This window comes from Bubalus bubalis, chromosome 8, assembly GCF_019923935.1.
Source record: "Bubalus bubalis isolate 160015118507 breed Murrah chromosome 8, NDDB_SH_1, whole genome shotgun sequence".
Lineage (NCBI taxonomy): Eukaryota > Metazoa > Chordata > Mammalia > Artiodactyla > Bovidae > Bubalus > Bubalus bubalis.
The window spans coordinates 43,546,371-43,568,664 of NC_059164.1; the positions used below are offsets into that span (position 1 = coordinate 43,546,371).

The window sequence follows — 22,294 nt, forward strand, 5'->3', positions numbered from 1 at the left end:
CTATTTATTTCTTCAATTTGGAAACATTAAGTACTATTGTTTGTAAAATAATTTCTATATATTTACTCTTAGTTGAAAAGTTGCATAATGTTTACCTAATTAGACAATACCTTTGACTCACTGACGACTTTAATGAGAACTATTTCATTAACGGGAAGACAGGGGCAAATACAGGAATACCATTATCTTATTTTCCTCTTGAGTACTGTTGACGCATTTGAAATATGGAAGTTTTGGTTTCATTTTTGTGGCATTTAACCTCATCTCCTCTTTTTTCCATCATTCATGTTGCTGCTCTGGTTTAGCCCTCAACATCCTCTTAGGATAATGCAAGCCCTTCCTGAGTGTGATTTGTGCCCTCAGTTTGAATCTATTACAACCTGTCCTTCACATCACTGCCAGAGGAATGATTCAAAAGTACAATCCCTGGTGGTCCAGTGGTTAAGATGCATGTTCCCAATGCAGGGGGCACAGGTTTGATCTCTGATGGGGGAACTAAGATCCAGCATGCTGACTGGTGCAGCAAAAAAAAAAAAAAAAAAATATATATATATATATATATATATATATAATTCTGATCATGTTATTTTCCCACTTAAAACCTTTTAACAACTCCTTCTTTTTTTATACAATAAAATTCAGCAAATAAGCTCCTTCATTAACTGATTTCTGCCTATCCTTTCTGCCACTATTCACACTCCTATCATACTAAATGCCTTGTTCTAGAATAAACCATGTTCTCTCATATTTTCATTACTTTCTGTTGTTGTTCTCTTGGTCTAGGTAGAATGCCATCCTTAACCCCTGCTGAGTTTTGTTTTAATATCCATGATTAAGAGCAGGGACTCAGAAGCCAGAATTAAGTTTGAATTTCAACTCCATTATTTGCAAGCTCTGTGAGCACAAGCAAAATCACCTAATCTCATTTTTTTTGGTTCCTTCAAAATGAGTTACAGTAGAATCTGACAGAGTTATTGAGAGGATTAAATGAGATAGTGTATATAAAGCACCTAGAATATACATATGTATTATCATCATTATCATCTTTCTAAGTAATTATCTTTTCTGGGCAGTCTTCTCTGATGACATCAAGGCGGGGTTGGTGCCTCTTCCCATTGGTTTTATACCATCCTGTATATTCCTTATTATCCATTACATTATTCAATAATTGTCTACGTTCTACTCTGAAATCAATCTGTTTGACTAGGATGTAAAGGAAATTTGAGACAGGAGTGTTATTACTCAAAGTGGTTCATGAATATGGTACCACACATGCAGAGCTATAGTCAAAAGAAGCCAGAGCTATAAATGGGGAAGGAGTGGGTATCATCATATCTGAGAATTTAGGAGATTGTGAATACAAGTTAGCAGTGATTGACTTCAGGGGAGGGTATGGCAAGACAGGATCAGATATACTATAGGGTTGGGTACTTAAAACAATGGCAAACTTTTAGAAGGGGTTCTGGGAACATGCCTCTGGGTATATTATCATGCAGAGAAGGATAGTTTTACCAGGCCAGTGATTGTTCTACCTGGCTGAGTTCCTAAAGAAAAAAGCATTTTACATACTTGTATTGCAATTTTGAAATTAATTTTAATCATAAAAAATGCATGAATGCTTTAATTTCTTAAACAATCATCACTTAGACTAAAGACCCCTTTGCAAACTACCTTCGGTTCCAATCCCCTCCCTCTCCCCAGAGGTAACAAGCAGAGTTGGCTAAATCCAGACTTGAATTTCATTCTGCACATTGCCAAATGGTAATGTTTATTGAATGGTAGCTTTGCCAGGTTTCTTTTGTTTATTGATTGGGACGAGTGGAAAGTAAGAATAGAAGTGAGGGAGGGAAATGGGGTGTGCTTGGGGAACTCAGAGTCCCCTGAATTCCTAAATGTGACCGAGCAGCCATTGCTCCTTGAAGCAGTTCCGCCCCCACATTTAATAAGGTTTTTCTTGCTAAAGGCACTGTTGCTTTCTTTCCTAAGGGAATAATCTTTCAAAAAATTCTTATATAATTGTTAAATGTTACTTTCCCTTTACAGTCATTACAAAATATTGGCCATTCCCTGTGTTGTACAATACGTCCTTCAGCCTATCTTATTCCCAATAGTTCTTACCTTTTAGTCTTCCACCCCTATATTGCCCCTTTTCCTTCCCCAGTGGTAATGACTGGTGTGTTCTCTATGTCTGTGAGTCTGCTTTTTGCTGTATTCAACAGTTTGTTGTATTTTCTAAATCCCACATATAAGTGATATCATGAAGTATTTGTCTTTCTCTGTCTGAGTTTTTTCACTTAGCATAATACCTTCCAAGTCCATGTTTCTGAAAATGGCAAATTTTCATTTTAATGGCTGAACACTATTCTATTGTATTTCTTTCTTTCTTTCTTTTTTTTTTTAGTTTTCTGTTTTTTTTAAATTTTATTTTATTTTTAAATTTTACAATATTGTATTAGTTTTGCCAAATATTGAAATGAATCTGCCACAGGTATACATTTGTTCCCCATCCTGAACCCTCCTCCCTCCTCCCTCCCCATACCATCCCTCTGGGTCGTCCCAGTGCACCAGCCCCAAGCATCCAGCATCGTGCATCGAACCTGGACTGGCAACTCGTTTCATACATGATATTATACATGTTTCAATGCCATTCTCCCAAATCTTCCCACCCTCTCCCTCTCCAACAGAGTCCATAAGACTGTTCTATACATCAGTGTCTCTTTTGCTGTCTCATACACAGGGTTATTGTTACCATCTTTCTAAATTCCATATATATGTGTTAGTATACTGTATTGATGTTTTTCTTTCTGGCTTACTTCACTCTGTATAATAGGCTCCAGTTTCATCCACCTCATTAGAACTGATTCAAATGTATTCTTTTTAATGGCTGAGTAATACTCCATTGTGTATATGTACCATAGCTTTCTTATCCATTCATCTGCTGATGAACATCTAGGTTGCTTCCATGTCCTGGCTATTATAAACAGTGCTGCGATGAACATTGGGGTACACGTGTCTCTTTCCCTTCTGGTTTCCTCAGTGTGTATGCCCAGCAGTGGGATTGCTGGATCATAAGGCAGTTCTATTTCCAGTTTTTTAAGGAATCTCCACACTGTTCTCCATAGTGGCTGTACTAGTTTGCATTCCCACCAACAGTCTATACCACACATTTCTTTATCCATTCATCTATTGATGGATACTTAGGTTTCTTCCATATCTTGGCAATTGTAAATAATGTTGCTATGAACATTGGGGTTCATATATCTTGACAGCTACATGTAAAAGAATGAAATTAGAACATTCTCTAATACCATATACAAAATTAAACTCAAAATGTATTAAAGACCTAAATGTAAGACTATACAACTTGTAGAGGAAAACACAGGCAGGATACTCTTTGACAAAAGTTGCAGCAATATTTTTTGAATGTGTCTCCTAAAGTAACGAAAATAAAAGCAAAAATAAACAAATGGGACCTAATTAAACTTAACCTTTACACAGCAAAGGAAACCATCAGCAAAATGAAAAGACAACCTACTGAGTGAAAGAAAATATTTGCAAATGATATGACCAAATAGGGCTTAATATCCAACATATATAAACAGTTCATACAACTCAATATAAAAAAAAAAAAAACCCACAAACAGCCCAATTGAAAAATGGGCAGAAAATGAATAGACACTTTTCCAAAGAGGAAATACAGATGGCCAACAGGCACATGGAAAGATGCTCAATTTTGCTAATCATCAGGAAAATACAAATCAAAACCACAATGAGATATCACCTCATACCTGTCAGAATGACAACCATTAAAAAAAACACACACAAATAACAAATGTTGGCAAGGATGTGGAGAAAAGGGAAATCTTATATACTATTGGCGGGAATATAAATTGATGCAGCCACTGTGGAAAACAGAAAAGAGTAAAAATAGACCTACCATATGACCTAGCAATTCTACTCCTGGGTATATAGCTAAAAAAAACAAAAACACAAATTCTGAAGGAGTGATGTTAATCCTCCTTTAGGCTCTTCCATCTCACTCCTCAGCATCTCTAGATCTATAACCAAGGTAAGACATGCCCTCCTGAGAATTATAAAGTCAAATTGCCAGAGAAGCTTTTATACAATTTGGCTAATTTATATCAGCAGAAATTTGGGGAACACATATAAAGATAGATTTTGAGGTTGTTTGACCAAGAAAGAAAAAAGTACCAGAATTTCATATGTGACTGAATTCATTGACAGAGGTATATTTACCAGAATCTGCCTGCAATGCAAGAGACCTGGGTTTGATCCCTGATTTGGGAAGATCCCCTGGAAGAGGGAATGGCAACCTACTCCAGTATTCTTGCCTGGAGAATTCCATGGACAGAGGAGCCCAGTGGGCTCCAGCCTATGGGGTCACAAAGAATCGGACACAGCTGAGTGACTAACAGTATACTTGGGGAGTTTATATTTAATCAGAGGAGATGAATAAACAATATATGATAAGTGCCATGAAAAATTAAGCAGGCCAAGAGAGATAAGGAGTTTCAGAGGACCATTTTATTTTATATAGGGAGGTCTAAGGAGACCTCCTTGAGGAAGTGACATGTGATCAGAGACATAAAAGATAAGGGAGAACAAGCCAGACAGACAACTGGGAGAAGTATGTTCCAAGCAAAAAGAGCATCAGGTACAAAAGCATTTGGTGTATTTTAGAGTCAGCAAGGAGCCTGGAAAAGCAGGCAGTCTGGGGAGGAGGGGGCTTAGGAGATGAAATCAGAGAGAGCTTGGGGAATTGGGTTTAAATAAGAAATGGGGGTGGGGGCTGCCAACTCATGTGAGTCATGATAAGGATTTTGCCTTTTGAGTAGATAAGAGCCATAAAGGTTTTGATTCCAGGAGGCAGATGATCTCATCCAGTTTTAAAAGGATCACTCTTGTAGCTGGGCTTCCCTGGTGGCTCAGCTGGTAAAGAATCCACCTGCAATGCTGGAGACCCCGGTTCAATTCCTGAGTCAGGAAGATCCGCTGGAGAAGGGATAGGATATCCACTCCAGTATCCCTGGCCTTCCCGGGTGGCTCAGCTGGTGAAGAATCTGCTTCCAATGTGGAAGACCTGGGTTCAATCCCTCCATTGGGAAGATCCCCTAGAGAAGGGAACAGCTACCACTCCAGTATCCTGGCCTGGAGAATTCCACAGACTGTATAGTCCTTGGGGTTGCAAAGAGTCGGACACAACTAGAGTCGGACACAACTGAGTGACTTTCACTTCCTTTCTTGTAGCTGAGGGAAGAGTACAGTTGGGAGAGAAGAGTGGAGCATGAACACCAGCTTGATGGTGTTTGCGATAAACTTGGAGAGTGATGGGGTAAAGTTATGGACAGTGGAAAGATTTAGAGGTATCATAGAAAACTACAGTATTTTAGTCTGAGCAACTTGAAGTAGAGAGCTGCTGTTAACTGAGATGGGGAAGCTGCAGGGGGAGCCTGTCTGGAAAGTGTATGTGGGGGTGGTAGGGGAGGGGATGGCGATCAGCAGTTTTGAATATCTTAAGTTCAGATCTATAACACATTCACGTGGATGGCATTTGGATGTTAGTGTGATGTTCAGGGAAGATACGTAGGTTGCTAAAATATAGCTGGTAACAAATCCTTGGGACTAGATGAAATAACATAATAAACAGATGCACGTGAAGCGAAGACTTTCAGAGAAGGAGCTGGAGATAAGGAGGAACCAACACAGTTGCATCCCATCCGATCACCCTGTAAATGTGTCATTTGAGAAGTCCCAGGGTAGCTTCCTTATGAAGAGGGCAGAGATTTATTCCTAGTGGAACAGATACTTTCTCTGGATTATTGGAGATTCGGATGTGCTTTTTCTTGCTTCTGTCAGCCACATTGCTGTTGGCTTACTGGATGTCTTAGAAGCCATTATTTTACTGTGGATTTCTACAAGTCGTTGCTTTTGACTTAAGCAGTCATTTCACAGTGAAGAGAGGAGGAATACCATACTGAGATCTTACATAGTGCATCATCTGGGAGATGCCACCTTCTGAGGGGGGAGGGTTGTCATTCATGCAGGATATGGTGTATATGTGTGTGTGTATACATGTGTATATAGCAAAAGAAATATGACCTAGGCTACAGACTAAAAAACATTCTTTGTTGACAGTGTAATGCCCAAGTTTGAGGAATCATGTATGGACATTTTAAATCATTAGAGCACTAGTTTGCTATGATTATAAACCTTTAGTTAAGAGGAGACTTAGTTTTACTTCTTTTTATTTTTGAGACATTAGTGATCTTAAAACTTGTTTTTTTTTTTTTTTCCTACAAATATTTTCTGATAGTTTTCCAAGTCAGATGTAACCTAAATCTTGTATTTCTAATAGCTTTCAAAGTGCTTACAATGGAATGGTTATCAGTGAATGTGACTGGAAGTTTCCACTTAGGTTGGGTCCAGCAGCAGATTGAGGGTCAGGAAGACCCCCTGGAGAAGGAAATGGCAGCCCACTCCAGTATTCTTGCCTGGAGAATCCCCATGGGCAGAGGAGCCTGGTGGACTATAGTCCGTGGGGCCACAGAGAGTCGGACATGACTGAGCAACTAAGCAGCAGCAGCTGCGGATAGCAATGAGTGTAGGTCTCTGCATGTGGGGAGGTTCCCCTTGTGGTGCGTAGATGCATGCACATGTGCACATACATGCACACCCCACATGCACATATATGATATACAAGCAGGCTTACATACGGAATTTGTGACATGCATGCTGTAACACATAAGGAAGCCTGTCCACTGAAATAAAATAGATACGCAGCTCTTACATGTAATCCAAAGTCAATACAACAAAAATCACAGTGGGCCAATAGCTAGCTTATATAACATAGCTCGTTTTATATAAACACATACAAATAGATTGCCATAAAATTGAACTTTAGGCAGTTTCTTTAAATCCTTGAAACAAATTCTATGCTCTTGGTGCTGCTGGTATTCCTTGAGCTGCTCCTCTGCACTGCCTCTCTTCTCATCCACAATCCCATAGCATGGCTCCTTCTACTCTGCTCTTTTTACTCCTTTGTTCTGTTTACGTCTCTGTCAGGTAAGCAACCTACTGTCCTCATCATTATATTCAATTCTCCACGTGCATCTTTGCTCACCTAAAGTCCCAGGAGGGAACCAAAATTAAAATCTAGCTAACTTGTGATCAGTGTCCTCCTGGACTTCATATAGTAACTCAAAAAGATCTTTATTATTAGCTATTTTCAGAAGGAAATATACACTATAACGCTGAGAATCTATACTCTTCTTTTGAGAGTGAAAAAATCACGTTTTTAAAAAAACAGCTTTTTTTTTTTGTTTTAGCCCCATATAACAACTATTACATGTATAGTTATTATTTTAATCCAATAAATAGTTATCATTTGCCTACTGTGTGTATAGCATGATGCTATGTGCTATTAAAGTATTCTGAATAAGGTTTTTTCCAAATAATAACTTTCTGAACTCTCAAAATCTGAGTTTAATTTCTAGCATTCAGGATTTTCTCTGAGTAATTAAGGATGACACTATTAAGATGAATTGCTTCTCCATTACAAAAGGCCTCATACAAAAGTTCAGCAAATTTGAAATCATGTAGAACCTTAAAATTTTCTCACTTGATATCTCTGGAAATTGAGTTTCTCATCTTCTACAAGAGGCAAGTACTTTGTGCTTACATAGTTGTGAAATTTTATCAAAGAAGGGACTCATAACTATTTGCTTACATTTATTTCTCATTCAGTAATGAGTATCATAATTTTTCAGTCAATCTAATTAATCTGTTTTACTTTTTGTTTAGAAATTTTGCTTTTAAATGCTCATAATAATAAGCAACTCTCACTTGCCGAGAGCCAGCCATGTGCTGGATACTTTCCTAGGACCATTTCCAGTGTTTTTTCTGTTTGCTGTGATTCATGCCACAATAAGGAGGTAATGTTTTACACTTACTAAAGTCTTCCCTAAAGGAGGGGAAAAAAAAACAGTCTTTGTTATCTACAAGCTGTGTATCATGTGTGGGCCATTATCTATTTTCAGCTCTCCTGGACTTCTTGGTGTTTTTCTCATGAAATGGACTAATTTTCTATGATAAATTACCTGTGATAATTCCATGGTAAAGTATTGGATTGGCCAAAAAGTTCTTTTGGGTCTTTCTTGTAAGATGGTATACGAAAACTTGAACGAACTTTTTGGCCAACCCAATACGTACATTGTAAGCCTCAGTACCACCCCTGTCTGACTTTTTGTGTGAATCTACAAAACGGAAAATGATTCCAAATAAATATCAACTTAAGGTGAAATAACTCTCTTTGTATCTTCTCAAAAAACAATTACATAATATTCTGTTGATAGGAGATATTTTTAAAAATATATATATTTTCAAGGGTGTTAATGTCCTTACTTAACCTAGTGGTTAAAAATTATTTACTTCCTGTAGCTAAGTCAGAATTTATAACAATTCTGACAGAAAAGGCAAGCAAGTTTCTGTACTCTCCAAACACTGTTTTACTTCCATGGTTACGTGGCAGGATTCACTAAGGAAAACATTCCATTTAAGTACAAAGCACTTTGTAAGTTCTTTGGGAGCCAAAAGATTTCTCTTGTAAACACCAAAGTTTTTATTTTCATTTGTTATATAATTATTTTCAAATGTGCATATCATTTAGATGAATGGTACTGGTGATGGTGACTTTGAAAATTTCCATCCTATAACAAGTCAGTGATTAAAAGTCTAGAGAGACTCATGGGTATATCATGGGTAGTTATGTCAGTTGGATGGTTACAGGAGTTACGGTATTTACGTACGGCATTTATGGGGTTGGTATTTAACAGGCTGAACCACTAGAGGAAAGGGTCTCGAACTGTGTCCCTCATCAACCTAAAAGGTTCTGCAGACATATTTCATGAATGCTAAAGGAAGCGGGGAAGGAGAGGCTGCCAGGAGAATACATGATGCATGAAACACTGTTCACCTTGAATAGTTCTGGTTTTACTTTTATCTTGAATCTTGGGGCTTCACCTTCAATTTCACTTAAAAGATTTTGTTCTGTCTTCAAAAAATATTGTAAAATCATTGCCTCCACATTGCATATCCCTTTTGGGGCTCAGTCAGAAAAATAAAACTAAAATAGATGCACAACAGTTCTAACTTGGTATGATATTTCCAACTTTAAACATTTAAATACCTGAGAATTTTGGTGGGCTTGATGTGGAAAATGCAATCAGAAATTCCGAAGAAATTTCTCCTCTTTAGTGTGCCTTGTAAAGTAGCCATTCAGTAGTGTGATTATTTTGGTAGAGGGCTTTACTAATTACTATATACATCTATTCCTTTGAAAGTCTATGGCCATACCACCCTGAACAAGTCTGATCTCATCTGAACTCGGAAGCTAAGCAGGGTCGGACCTGGTTAGTATGTGGATGGGAAAATGGCATGGCTACACATGTGTCAGTGTGCCAAGAGTTAGCAAGGAATATCAAGAAGAATAACAGGCTTCCTGCTTTCAAAATTCCTAAAGCTACTATAGATTAGCTTTTGTTTAAAAAAAAAAGGAAAAAAAATAAGTGGCATGTGGTACAAGCATATGCAGAGAAGTTACAGCAACAGGAGTGTCCCCACTTTGTCAGGAAGTGCCATGCTTTAAGAAGGTGGAATCTGAACTGTCCTGGGGGGAAAATGGGTAGAATTCTAAAGCACTGAAATGTGGAGGAGAGCAGTCCCAGGCTGGGTAGAAGATGAACAAAAGCAGGCTGGAAAACCAGGAGCTAGTTAGGAAAACAATGATACACCTAATTTGACTGGAGCTTAAGGTATGTAGCAGAGAACAGTTAAAAAAGAATAAAAATAAAAATAAATAAAAAAGGAAAAAATAGTGGATGAGACTGTAGAGGGATGTGACTATAAGTTCACAGAATTAATATTTGATCTTTATGTTAAAGCAGGAAAAAACTCACAATCTAAGTATCTACAGAATCTCCCTGCCACCTATTGACTGGTTTTGTGTCTGAATCTGGGGTGATGTTGGGACACTGGGTGGGGAGGAAAGCTGGAAGGAACTCTGAAGACTAAAATAATGAAGTGGCCAAAGATATCAAGGGAAAGATGGGTGTAGATACGAAGAGGAAAACCCAGCTGGGGATGGGAAAAAAAAAAGTTCCTGGAGGAGATCTTAAAGAGGGAATAATAGGGGTATATGTGGTGGGGAGAGGCTTCTGCTATGATGAGGAATTTTAGCAAGGTTTGCCATATGACACGCGGTGGAGCTCCCTCCTATCTCCCTGAAGGAACCTTCAGTGTACTCACGTCGCTTTCTGTGGCTTTCTGGGACAGATCTGTGTTTCCTTTGGCTGTGCTGATGGGTTTTAGGGTGGGGGTGAGGCGGCTCGACTGAGTGCAGTTCACAGACTGTCTGCACAGAGCATGGGGGCTTTCCCCAGCGCCTGGAGGGACTGGGGCCCTAGTGCTGGCGGTGACAGGAGAGGCGAGTGGAAAGAGCAGCGGACCTTCACCTCTGCATCCTTCGCCTCTACCCCACCATATCCAACTCTGTCTTACAATATGTGCTTCCGTGTAAGATTTTTTTAACTGGGAAGCAGTAATAAAAGCAGTTTAAAAGGAGGGTGAAAATCACAATGGTAGGCAGTTTGAGGTGCCTCTGAAGATGAGAAATGCACTGTTAGTGTACAGTGAGGCTCAGGAATTGAACGTGTATGACTAGTGCATGCAGAGCAGGAAATCTGACCCATTTTTCCACTCCCTGCCTCCCCCAGCCACCATGCCCCACCAATCAGAGATTTTCTTTCCAAACCATTCAAATTTAAGATAGTTTGAGCCTGTCCATTCTTCGATGTAGACAGCAAAATTCCTGTACTCTGTGGTTCAATATTTGGTAATTCTTGTACCTACTTCATTCATGTCTCTGATGCCACCCAGGTATACCTATTTGCCCACACCTAGGTATACATGGGCTGGGAATATGTAAAGAACATTTGCCTCAGAAGGTAAGTCCAGAGGTTCTGGGCTTGGCATGCGGTTGTAAGCTTGCTGTCATCTCCTTTCTCTTTCCCCTTATATCAGCATACATGCTAGGTAGAATAAAGGTTAAAATATGATGACTCAAACTATCAATATACTAGGAGAAAACACAGGAAATAATTTATGATAACAGAGTACCAAAGGTCTTCTTAAGTATGGCATAAAATCTTGAAGTTGTAAAAAAAAAAGTCAATACATTTAAGCACACATAAAATAAATTTTCATGTGGAGAAAAATCATCTTAAGCAAACTCAAAAGAAATCCAAAATCAGAGAATAAGATTTGTACAATGCATATTATGCACAAAGGCCTATTTTCTTTATGTACAAAGAGTTTCTATGAGTCTCTAAGAAAAAAACTACACTCAAAAAAAAAATTGAAAAAAAAAAAAAAAAAAGCTGTGAACAAAATTTACCAAAGAAAGAAACAAACAAAAAAACCAAAGTACAAATAGGTCTTTGTATTAACCAGCTTCTGTATATTTGATGCTTTAACATCTGCCCTACATGCCTATGCCAGATACGCCTTGTTCTGATAATATGCCCAAGTCACCTTGCCTCCCTCATCGTCCTCCTCCCCTACATTGACAGGAGTCTTCCTCCTTGGAGGAAGACGACTTGTCAAATGGAAACCAACCAATCCAGAGTCCACACCCTCACCAATCGCTTTTACTGGGCTCGTGTGCTCAGGTCACTGTACAACTGTCCTAATCATCCCAGTGCCAGGTGCCAGACAACACAGGCCATCGCCTATGCCCCAGAGTCTGCTGAAATTATTCATACTAGCCAGTCCTAAGCTGCTTATTCCAAATCACCCATTCCTTCCTAGGGAAACCACAATAAAAGCTCTTACGTATTGCTCCTCCCTCTCCTCTGCCTCCTGATCAACCTGGTGCTTCCCCATGTGGCCCCCCCATGTTATGGCATGCCCCCCATTTTTTTTAGAAACTGTGAGTAGTAAACTATTGTTTCAATGACAGTTGTCTCCTGACCTTTTGGCCTTCCTATACCTCACATTTTTTATTAATACATCTTATTTATTTATGTATTGGCCATGCCCCAAAATTGTAGGTTCTCAGTTTCCCAACCAGGGGCTGAACACAGGTCACAGCAGTGAATGCACTGAATACTAACCACTAGATCACTAGGGAACTTACAATACACTATATTTTAAAACAGTCTTAAATATATGAAAAGAAACTCAATTCATTTAAAGATAAATGTAAATGAAGACTATGATGATATAACCTTGTCTCTCATCAGAATGACAAAGGTTGAAAAGTCACACAGTGCACACTGCTGAGTAAAGATACATTTATTGTTGAGGGGAACATAAATTATTACAGCCTTTATGGAGAGCATCTTGGCAGTAAAAAAAAAAAATTTTTTTTTTAAATACATGAACTCATGATCTGGCAATTCTACTTCAAAAGAATTGAAAGTAGGATCTCAAAGAAATCCTACCATGGATTTCTTTGGACACCATGTTCATAGCACTATATTCATAATATCCAAGAAGTAGAAGGAACCCAAGTGTCCACTGACAGATAAATGTATAAATAAAATATGGCATTTTGGGTTGGCCAAACAAGTCTTTTGTGTTTTTCATAAGATGTTATTAAAAACCTTACTGAACTTTTTGGCCAATCCAGTATAAATGGAATATTATTCAGTCTTAAAGAGGAGGGAAATTCAGTCACATGTTACGACATGGATGCACCTTGAAGACAGTATGCTTCGTAAAATAAGCCAGTCACAAAAGACAAATCCTGTAAAATATAAGGTATCTAGCGTAGGTAGCACAGGGATAAAAGAATCTGTCTGCCAATGCACAAGACATAAGAGACGTGGGTTTGATCCCTGGGTTGGGAAGATGCCCTGGAGAAGGAATTGACAACCCACTCCAGTTTTCTTGCCTGGAAAATCCATGGACAGAGGAGCCTGGCAGGCTGTAGTCCATGGGGTCACAAAGAGTCGGACACAACTGAGCAACTGAGCACACACGCATGGACGAGTAGTTAAATTCATGGAAACAGAAAGCAGAATGTGGTTGCCAGGATCTGGGAGGAGGGGCAAATGAGAAAGTGTCGCTTGATACAGAGTTTCAGCTTTGCAAAATGAAAAATTCTGGAAATTGGTTGCACAACACCGTGAATATACTTAGCACTACTGAACTGTACATATAAAAATGGTCAATATGGTAGGTCTACTTTTCCACAGTTAAAAAATTTTTTTAATGAACAAACCCATTGATCCAGCAATCCCACTATTAGAAATTTGTCCTGTGATTATTTCATTGTGAAATGATGTACACATGAGGTTATTGACTCTATCATTATAACACCAGAGGATAGAAATAATCCAAATTAATCCAAATTTTATAATGGAAATTGGTTATATTATGCTCCATCCATGCACTGAAATACTATGCAAACATTAAAAAGAATATAACAATTGTATATATGTGTATAAAAAAGGAAGTATGAATATTGTGCTACCACTTACTTGTTTGTGCAGATTTCTGCAAGGCTCTCTAGGAGACTGTGAATGATGGTTGCCTCTGGGGAAGGGGACAGCAGACTGGAATGGGTGGCAGACTGGCTTAATTTTCACTGTGTACGATTCTGCATTTTTGAATTTTGTACTACATCATATTTTTTGTATTAAAAATGGTTTAAAAGAGAAAGATACTAATCTCATGGTTAAAATCTTTAATACCTGGCTCTCTAGTACTCTATTCTTGAACTTCCTGGCTTCTGACTCACTGGCTTCTATCTCACGACTTAACTGCTGAGATCCTGATCTTGTTTGCCTAATGAAAACTGTAATAATTACCTCATTTTAGTGGGCTTTTCTGGTGTTCACTACTGCTGTGTGTGTGTCTGTGTTAGTCACTCAGTCATGTCTGACTCTTTGCAACTCCATGGGCTGTAGCCTGCCAGGCTCCTCTGTCCATGGAATTCTCCAGGCATGAATACTGGAATGGGTAGCCATTCCCTTCTCCAGGAGATCTTCCCAACCCAGGGATCAAACCCGGGTCTCCTGCACTGCAGGCAGAGCCACTAGGGAAGCCCTCACTGCCGCTGACTAATTTACCAATGTTCTCTGTATGTCCAGTTGCTGAATAGCCAAATTCCCAGTCATACACCTCTCAGCTTTATTCCCCCAAAAGTCTACCCGACGGACAAAAGTACCATCTCCCCACCCACCTAGATAAAATAGATTTTAATCAAAAAGGGCATTATTTATTTTAATCCTTAAGCTTTCATCTTTAACACCTAATATATTCAAATAGTTCGTGGATTTTTAAAGGTCCTTTTATCACAAGATGCACATACTCTATCGAGAACTACAAACTTGATGATCAAAAGCCAACTTCCTCTCTCAAGAGCTGTCTTTCTCTGAGGAGAAAACAATACACTAAGTATTTCTCCTAATCATTATTTTAAAAAGCAACATCTGTTCACAGTGACAAAAAAAGAGCATCTGAATTTACATTATTGTTTTAAATATTTAAATCAACTTGCTACAAAATAGCTAAAGAATCTAGGAAAAATAGATAATCAAAACTTTGTTAAATATATAATTAAAATAAACACCCAGGCAAGCATGCACACACAGACTAGGGTCTTGTGTCAGTAAAGGAATCAAAAAAGGAAATCAAAGAACGTAAGCCAAACAGATGAAGGAACGGATGAGCTGCAGAGGGTACAGCGCTCACTGCCATGTTTTCCTCTGGCTCCGAGGCCTGAGTCTGCCATGTGGTGGATGCTCAGGAAAGATTTTCAGAATGATTAAAGGGAGATAATCTTTCATGTGAGCTTCCCTGGTGGCTCAGATGGTAAAGAATCTGCCCACAGTGTGGGAGACCTAGGTTCAATCCCTGGATCAGGAAGATTTCCTGGAGAAGGGAATGGCTACCCACTCCCATATTCTTGCCTGGAGAATTCCAAGGACAGAGAAGCCTGGCAGGCTACAGCCCATGGGGTCACAAAGAGTTGGACATGACTGAGCAATTAACACACACACAACCTCACTTTACAGGAGGCAGAGGAACTGCCAATTCCTTTCGGTTCCCAATTTTTAACATTCTCTGAATCCTACTTGCCACTGATCACATGTTCAGTCAGTTCAGTCACTCAGTCGTGTCCGACACTTTGCAACCCCGTGAATCGCAGCATGCCAGGCCTCCCTGTCTATCACCAACTCTCGGAGCTTACTCAAACTCATGTCCATCAAGTCAGTGATGCCATCCAGCCATCTCATCCTCTGTCGTCCCCTTCTCCTCCTGCCCCCAATGCCCACCCCCCCAGCATCAGGGTCTTTTACAATGAGTCAACTCTTTGCATGAGGTGGCTAAAGTATTGGAGTTTCAGCTTTAGCATCAGTCCTTCCAATGAACACCCAGGATTGAGCTCCACCCAGGTTGGATCTCCTTGCAGTCCAAGGGACTCTCAAGAGTCTTCTCTAATACCACAATTCAAAAGCATCAATTATTTGGCGCTTAGCTTTCTTCCTAGTCCAACTCTCACATCCATATATGACCACTGGAAAAACCATAGCCTTGACTAGACGGACCTTTGTTGGCAAAGTAATGTCTGTGCTTTTGAATATGCTATCTAGGTTTGTCATAACTTTCCTTCCAAGGAGTAAATGTCTTTTAATTTCATGGCTGCAGTCACCATCTGCAGTGATTTTGGAGCCCAGAAAAGTAAAGTCTGACACTGCTTCCACTGTTTCCCCATCTATTTGCCATGAAGTGATGGGACCGGATACCATGATCTTAGTTTTCTGAATGTCGAGCTTTAAGCCAACTTTTTCACTCTCCTCTTTCACATGATGGAAAAAGCAAGAGACTTCCAGAAAAACATCTATATTCTGCTTTATTGACTATGCCAAAGCCTTTGACTGTGTGGATCACAAGAAACTGTGGAAAGTTCTGAAAGAGATGGGAATCCCAGACCACCTGACCTGCCTCTTGAGAAACCTATATGCAGGTCAGGAAGCAACAGTTAGAACTGGACATGGAACAACAGACTGGTTCCAAATAGGAGAAGGAGTATGTCAAGGCTGTATATTGTCACCCTGCTTATTTAACTTATATGCAGAGTACATCATGAGAAATGCTGGGCTGGAAGATACACAAGCTGGAATCAAGATTGCCAGGAGAAATATCAATAACCTCAGATCACATGCTTCAGATAGCAGGAAAAAACATACCATTTTTTTAAACCACACCCCAGATTCATGTCCAGAATCATCTTTGAAGGTGCCAAGGATGAGGATACCCTAACATGGGACCTTCTTTTATCTTTTCCTGATACAGTTTTTACTGATTGAATTGGGGGTGTTAATCACTTTGCGAAGTGGAATATGGCTTCTATTCCCATAATCCTAATGTAAATTTCCAATCTTTATAGACAGACACAAGCCATGTTAATACCCCAAATGTTTAGTGTATTCCAAGCATGAGCCATGATCTTCTTCCATACTAGAAAGATTTTAAAATTTCCATCTTGCTCTTAAAGTAAAAAACAAAACACTTTATGGGGAAAATGGAACTTATCTGTATTGTTTAATAAATTATTAGTCTGTTTAAAGTTTCTTGACAGCCAAACAAAATCCTGAAGAATTATTCTTGCAAGCCTACCTAGATGTCTGAAGGAAAAGTAAAAAGATTCCAAAAACTATAAGACTTATAGAAACATTTTTAAAAGAAATTTATAGTTTTGTTTTTTTTTTTAGTGCATATCCTCTAAGTACAACTTTTAGTGAGGTGTGATAACTAAGAAAGGATAGGGAAACCAAAGAGAAATATTTAAATGGAGAGTTAAAATATTTATCTTTGTTTTTTCTTTTAATATACAGTTTACTTTAAAAGTAAATTTGTAAAATCCTAAAATAGCAGTGTTTACATGTGTGACTGTCAAGTGAAGCACGGCAGGTGAAATGTGCATCGGGGTTGGAGACAGGAGACTAGGTTGCATGCCTGGCTCTGTATCTGCCTCACAGTGCAAACAGGGCAAGCTGCAGTCTTTCAGAACCTTTAAGTGGAAATAATGATATCTGAAACTTCTTTATGGAATTATTATGAAAATGAAATTACATACTTGAAACTGCCTTGCCTGTAAGCTCCTTGGGGCAGGGGGATATCTTACATTTTCTTCTTTGTAACTAGTTACTTGATTATTTAGCTCATGTATGAAAGAAGTAGAAAACATTATCTCAAGAAACTCATCAGTAACTCAGAGATCCAACTTTGAAAGTGAAGGAAGCTTTAGTAGCATCAGAAAAATCACCAGTATTTTCAGAAATTTATAAAGTTCTTATTTAAAATTCCAAAATTTATTTAATCTGTTACCAGCCTTATGAGATCAAAGTGAATACAAAATAAGAAAGTGCCTTTTGAACATGTGAAAGAGGTCATTTTAAAGGTAGGAAATTAGGTAAATGATAATAACATCTTTTTTATAAATATGCAGTGGTAGACTATTCTGTTAACTATACATAAGAAGCAATTTGCATTCTTTTCAGAAAAGCCATCTGACTACCAAGAACCTGCTATGTCTGTATCTTCAGTCAAGGGCCTTCCCTGGTAAGCTCAAGACTTACATATTGGACACTTCCTTCTGACCGTTGCTTATTCTGAATTTTCTGTCACTTACAATACCATGATCCAGCCGCTTTCCTAAATCACAAATCTAAACGTCAATTTAGACTCCTTTCCCTTATCCCATCCATATCCATTCAGACAGTTAATTTAGCATTTTGTACTTCCTTACTACCTCTCCTATATGTATTCTCTCCTTTCCATGGCCACTGCTTGGTTCGGTCTCCACATCTTATCTTGATCACTGAAATGGCATTCTGGTTGATGAGATGGTAGGAATGGAAAACAGAAAATTTTAATGGATATTTAAGAGAGAAAACCAACTGACAGAATACAGGAGGAAAATTAGGTTTGGGAGGAAAATAACAAATTTAATTCAGAACATGTTTAGTTGGAGGTAACTTGGGATCATCCAGGTGAAGATATTCCAAGTATGTGCATATATGAGTGTGCGCAAAGCTTAAGATAGAAGAGTGGGTTCATAGTGGACACCATGGATTTGGACGAAATATTCTCTCTCATGTCCTCCTGCTTCTGAAAAGCTTTTTCCAGATCATCTCAACCAACAGTGTTTGTTTCTTCCATTTAGTTGTAATCACACTGTTTGGACCTTTAGGTTCTCAGCCATGCCTTTTGTTGATGTTTACCACAACGAGTTTCCCAAATTAAGCTTCTAAAGAATTGCATATTGTGTGCGCACTCAGTGTGTCCGATTCTTTGCAACGCTATGGCCTGTAGCCCGCCAGGCTCCTATGTCCATGGGATTTTCCTGGCAAGAATACTGGAGTGGGTTGCCACTTCTTCCTCCAGGGTATTAGTACCCTTTAAAATACTTTATGCCTATGAATGTCCATGACATCTAGCACTGTGCAGCACATAGGAGTTTCTCAAAAGAGAGGAGGAGCTAAAGGGATAAATTTGAGTAAATTTTAGTAGCTTTAATAACAATGGTAATAAATATTTCCTAACACAGAGCCTGGCCCATAGTGGGCGCTGAATTAATATCTGTTAAAAAGATTAAGATTTAACATCTCTCACTGCAATTCAAAACCTTGCTATCTCAATTATTTTCCAATTGGACATGCAACTAAAACTTGATCACAGATATATTTATTACACGTTTTTAAGGAGTCCAACAGTTGATAGTTTTATATAGAATCTGTTTCAGTGAAAAGGTCACTTATCAACAAGCCTAATCCATCGTAATCTACACATCCACAATACTTGCATACCCTACACTCTAACAGAATTTTGTATTATATACAGATTCACACTTTTACTTCCTTAGTGTTTTCCTCCAGTGTTCACACTCCCCCTTGTGTCTCCCAAATGCTCTGTGCTACTTTTTCTCTATCCCTTGGTTAAATCAGGTCAAAGACTTAACAATGTTTGGCATAAAAATTATTTTTAGGAAATGAAAGGAGTTGCTGACTAGTTCTGATGAAAAGCAAAAGAGCCAAAAGGCTCAGGCAAGATACACTCATGTTTTGGTTTTGGCTCTTGGCATTCAGACAAGAATGATTTTATGATTTCCAACGCTTGGAAAAGTTCAATATCTGACACACTGACATTTGACAACCAAGTTGACCCTTAGAAATCAGTGCTACTTCACATAACCACGTACAGATTAAAAGTAGAAATTTTGACTTGGGGAATACCATGAAAGCTATCACTTAAATTAAGCCTGAATGTGCAACAGACATGATGCTTTGAATAAAGAGATACACACTATTTGTTAACAATATTTTACAATACTATGGAGAAGGTAATGGCACCCCACTCCAGTACTCTTGCCTGGAAAATCCCATGGACTGAGGAGCCTGGTGGGCTGCAGTCCATGGGGTCACTCAGAGTCAGACACGACTGAGCGACTTCACTTTCACTTTTCACTTTCATGCATTGGAGAAGGAAATGGCAACCCACTCCAGTGTTCTTGCCTGGAGAATCCCAGGGACGGGGGAGCCTGGTGGGCTGCCGTCTATGGGGTTGCCCAGAGTCGGACACGACTGAAGTGACTTAGCATACAATACTAAATATTTACTACTTATCTCTGTGCAAGACCTAGAGCCAGGTGCTGTTTAACACATGGTCCTTGCCATAGTGTCAGAGGAGGACAATTGCTTATAGCTCATCAGGGTGTATAACTTGGTACAGTCTTTTCAGAAAGTCATTTGAAAGTGTTTCCCAGCATCAGTGAGTCAGTGCTTCCCAACAGGTGGCCAAAGTATTGGAGCTTCAGCTTCAGCATCAGTCCTTCCAGTAAATATTCAGGGTTGATTTCCTCTAGGATTTATTGGTTTGATCTCCTTGCTGTCCAAGGGACTCTCCAGAGTCTTCTCCAACACCAATTGGAAAGCATCAATTCTTCGGTGCTCTCCCTTCTTTATGGTCCAACTCTCACATCTGTACATGATTACTAGAAAAACCATAGCTTTGACTGTACAGACCTTTGTCAGCCAAGTGATGTCTCTGTTTTTTAATATGCTGCCTAGGTTTATCATAGCTTTTCTTCCAAGGAACAAGCATCTTTTAATTTCATGGCTACAGTCACCATCTGCAGTGATTCTGGAGCCCAAGAAAATATAATCTTCCACTGTTTCAACTTTTTCCCCCATCTATTTGCCTTGAAGTGATGGGACTGAATGGCATGATCTTAGTTCTTTGAATGTTGAGTTTTAAGCCAGCTTTTTCACTCTCTGTTTTCACTCTCATCAAGAGGCCCTTTAGTTTCTCTTCATTTCCTGTTATTAGAGTGCTATTTCTCCTGGCAATCTTAATTCCAGTCTGTGATTCATCCAGCCTGGCATTTTGCATGATGTACTATGTATGTAAGTTAAATAAGCAGGGTGACAATATACAGCTTTGATGTAATCCTTTCCCAATTTTAAACCAGTCTGTTGTTCCACATCAGGTTCTAACTGTTGCTTCTTGGCCTGCATACAGGTTTCTCAGGACAGGAAAGGTGGTCTGGTATCCCCATCCCTTTCAGAATTTTCCCCACTTTGTTGTGATCCATACAGTCAAAGGCTTTAGCATAATCAATGAAGCAGAAGTAGATGTTTTTCAGAAATTCCCTTGCTTTCTCTGTGATCCAACAGATGTTCATAATTTGATCTCTGGTTTTTCTACTTTTTCTAAATCAGCTTGTACATCTGGAACTTCTTGGTTTACGTACTGCTGAAGTCTTGCTTGAATGATTTTGAGCATTACCTTGCTGGCATGTGAAATGAGCACGACTGTACAGTAGTTTGAGCATTCTTTGGCATTGCCCTTCTTTGGGATTGGAATGAAAACTGATCTTTTCCAGTCATGTGGCCACTGCTGAGTTTTCCAAATTTGCTGACAAATTGAATGCAGCACTTTAACAGCATCATCTTTTAGGATTTGAAATAGTTCAGCTGGAATTTCATCACCTCTAGTATCTTTGATACTTCCTAAAGCCCACTTGACTTTACATGCTAGGATGTCTGGCTCTAGGTGAGTGACTACATCATCATGGTTATCTGGGTCATTAAGACCTTTTTTATACAGTTCTTCTGTGTAGTCTTGTCACCTCTTCTTAATCTCTTCTGCTTCTGTTAGGTCCTTGCCATTTCTGTCCTTCATTGTGCCCATCTTTGCATGAAATGTTCCCTTGGAATCTATAATTTTCTTGAAGAGATCTCTAGTCTTTCCCATTCTATTGTTTTCCTCTATTCCTTTGCATTGTTCGTTTAGGAAAGCTTTACCTCTCCTTGCTATTCTTTGGAACTCTGCATTGAGTTGGGTATATCATTCCCTTTCTCCTTTGTCTTTCACTTCTTTTCTCAGCTATTTGTAAGGCTTCCTCAGACAACCACTTTGCCTTCTTGCATTTCTTTTTCTTGGGGATGGTTTTGATCACTGCCTCCTGTACAGTGTTACAAACCTCCATCCATAGTTCTTCAGGCACTCTCTACCAGATTTAATCCCTTGAATCTATTCATCACCTTCACTGTATAATCATAAGGGATTTGATTTAGTTCATGCCTGAATGGCTGGGTGGTTTTCCATACTTCCTTCAATTGAGGCCTGAATTTTGCAATAAGGAGTTCATGATCTGAGACACAGTCAGCCCCAGGTCTTGTTTTTGCTGACTGTATAGAGCTTCTCCATCTTCAGCTGCCAAGAATATAATCAATCTGATTTCAGTACTGCCTTTTTGGTGATGTCCATGTGTATAGTTGTCTCTTGGGTTGTTGGAAAAGGGTGTTTGCTATAACCTGCATGTTCTCTTGACAAAAATCTGTTATCCTTTGCCCTGCTTCATTTTGTACTCCCAAGGCCAAACTTGCCTGTTACTCCAGGTAACTCTTGACTTCCTACTTTTGCATTCCAATCCCCTATGATGAAAAAGACATGTTTTTTTGGTGTCCTTGTATGTCTCATAGTACTGGTCAACTTCAGCTTCTTCTGTTTAGTGGTTGGGGCATAGATTTTGATTACTGTAATGCTGAATGGTTTGCCTTGGAAATGAACCAAGATAATTCTGTTGTTTTTGAGATTGCACCCAAGTACTGCATTCTGGACTCTCTTGTTGGCTTTGAGGGCTACTCCATTTCTTCTAAGGGATTCTTGCCCACAGTAGTAGATATTTGAAGATATCAACTAA

General features: G+C 39.0%; 1 protein-coding gene across 1 annotated transcript in view; it reads right to left on the reverse strand.

The window, feature by feature from the left end:
* The window catches only part of CCDC146 (coiled-coil domain containing 146), a 130,564-nt gene that overhangs the window by 79,333 nt on the left and 28,937 nt on the right, over positions 1 to 22,294 (reverse strand). The window lies entirely within an intron of this gene.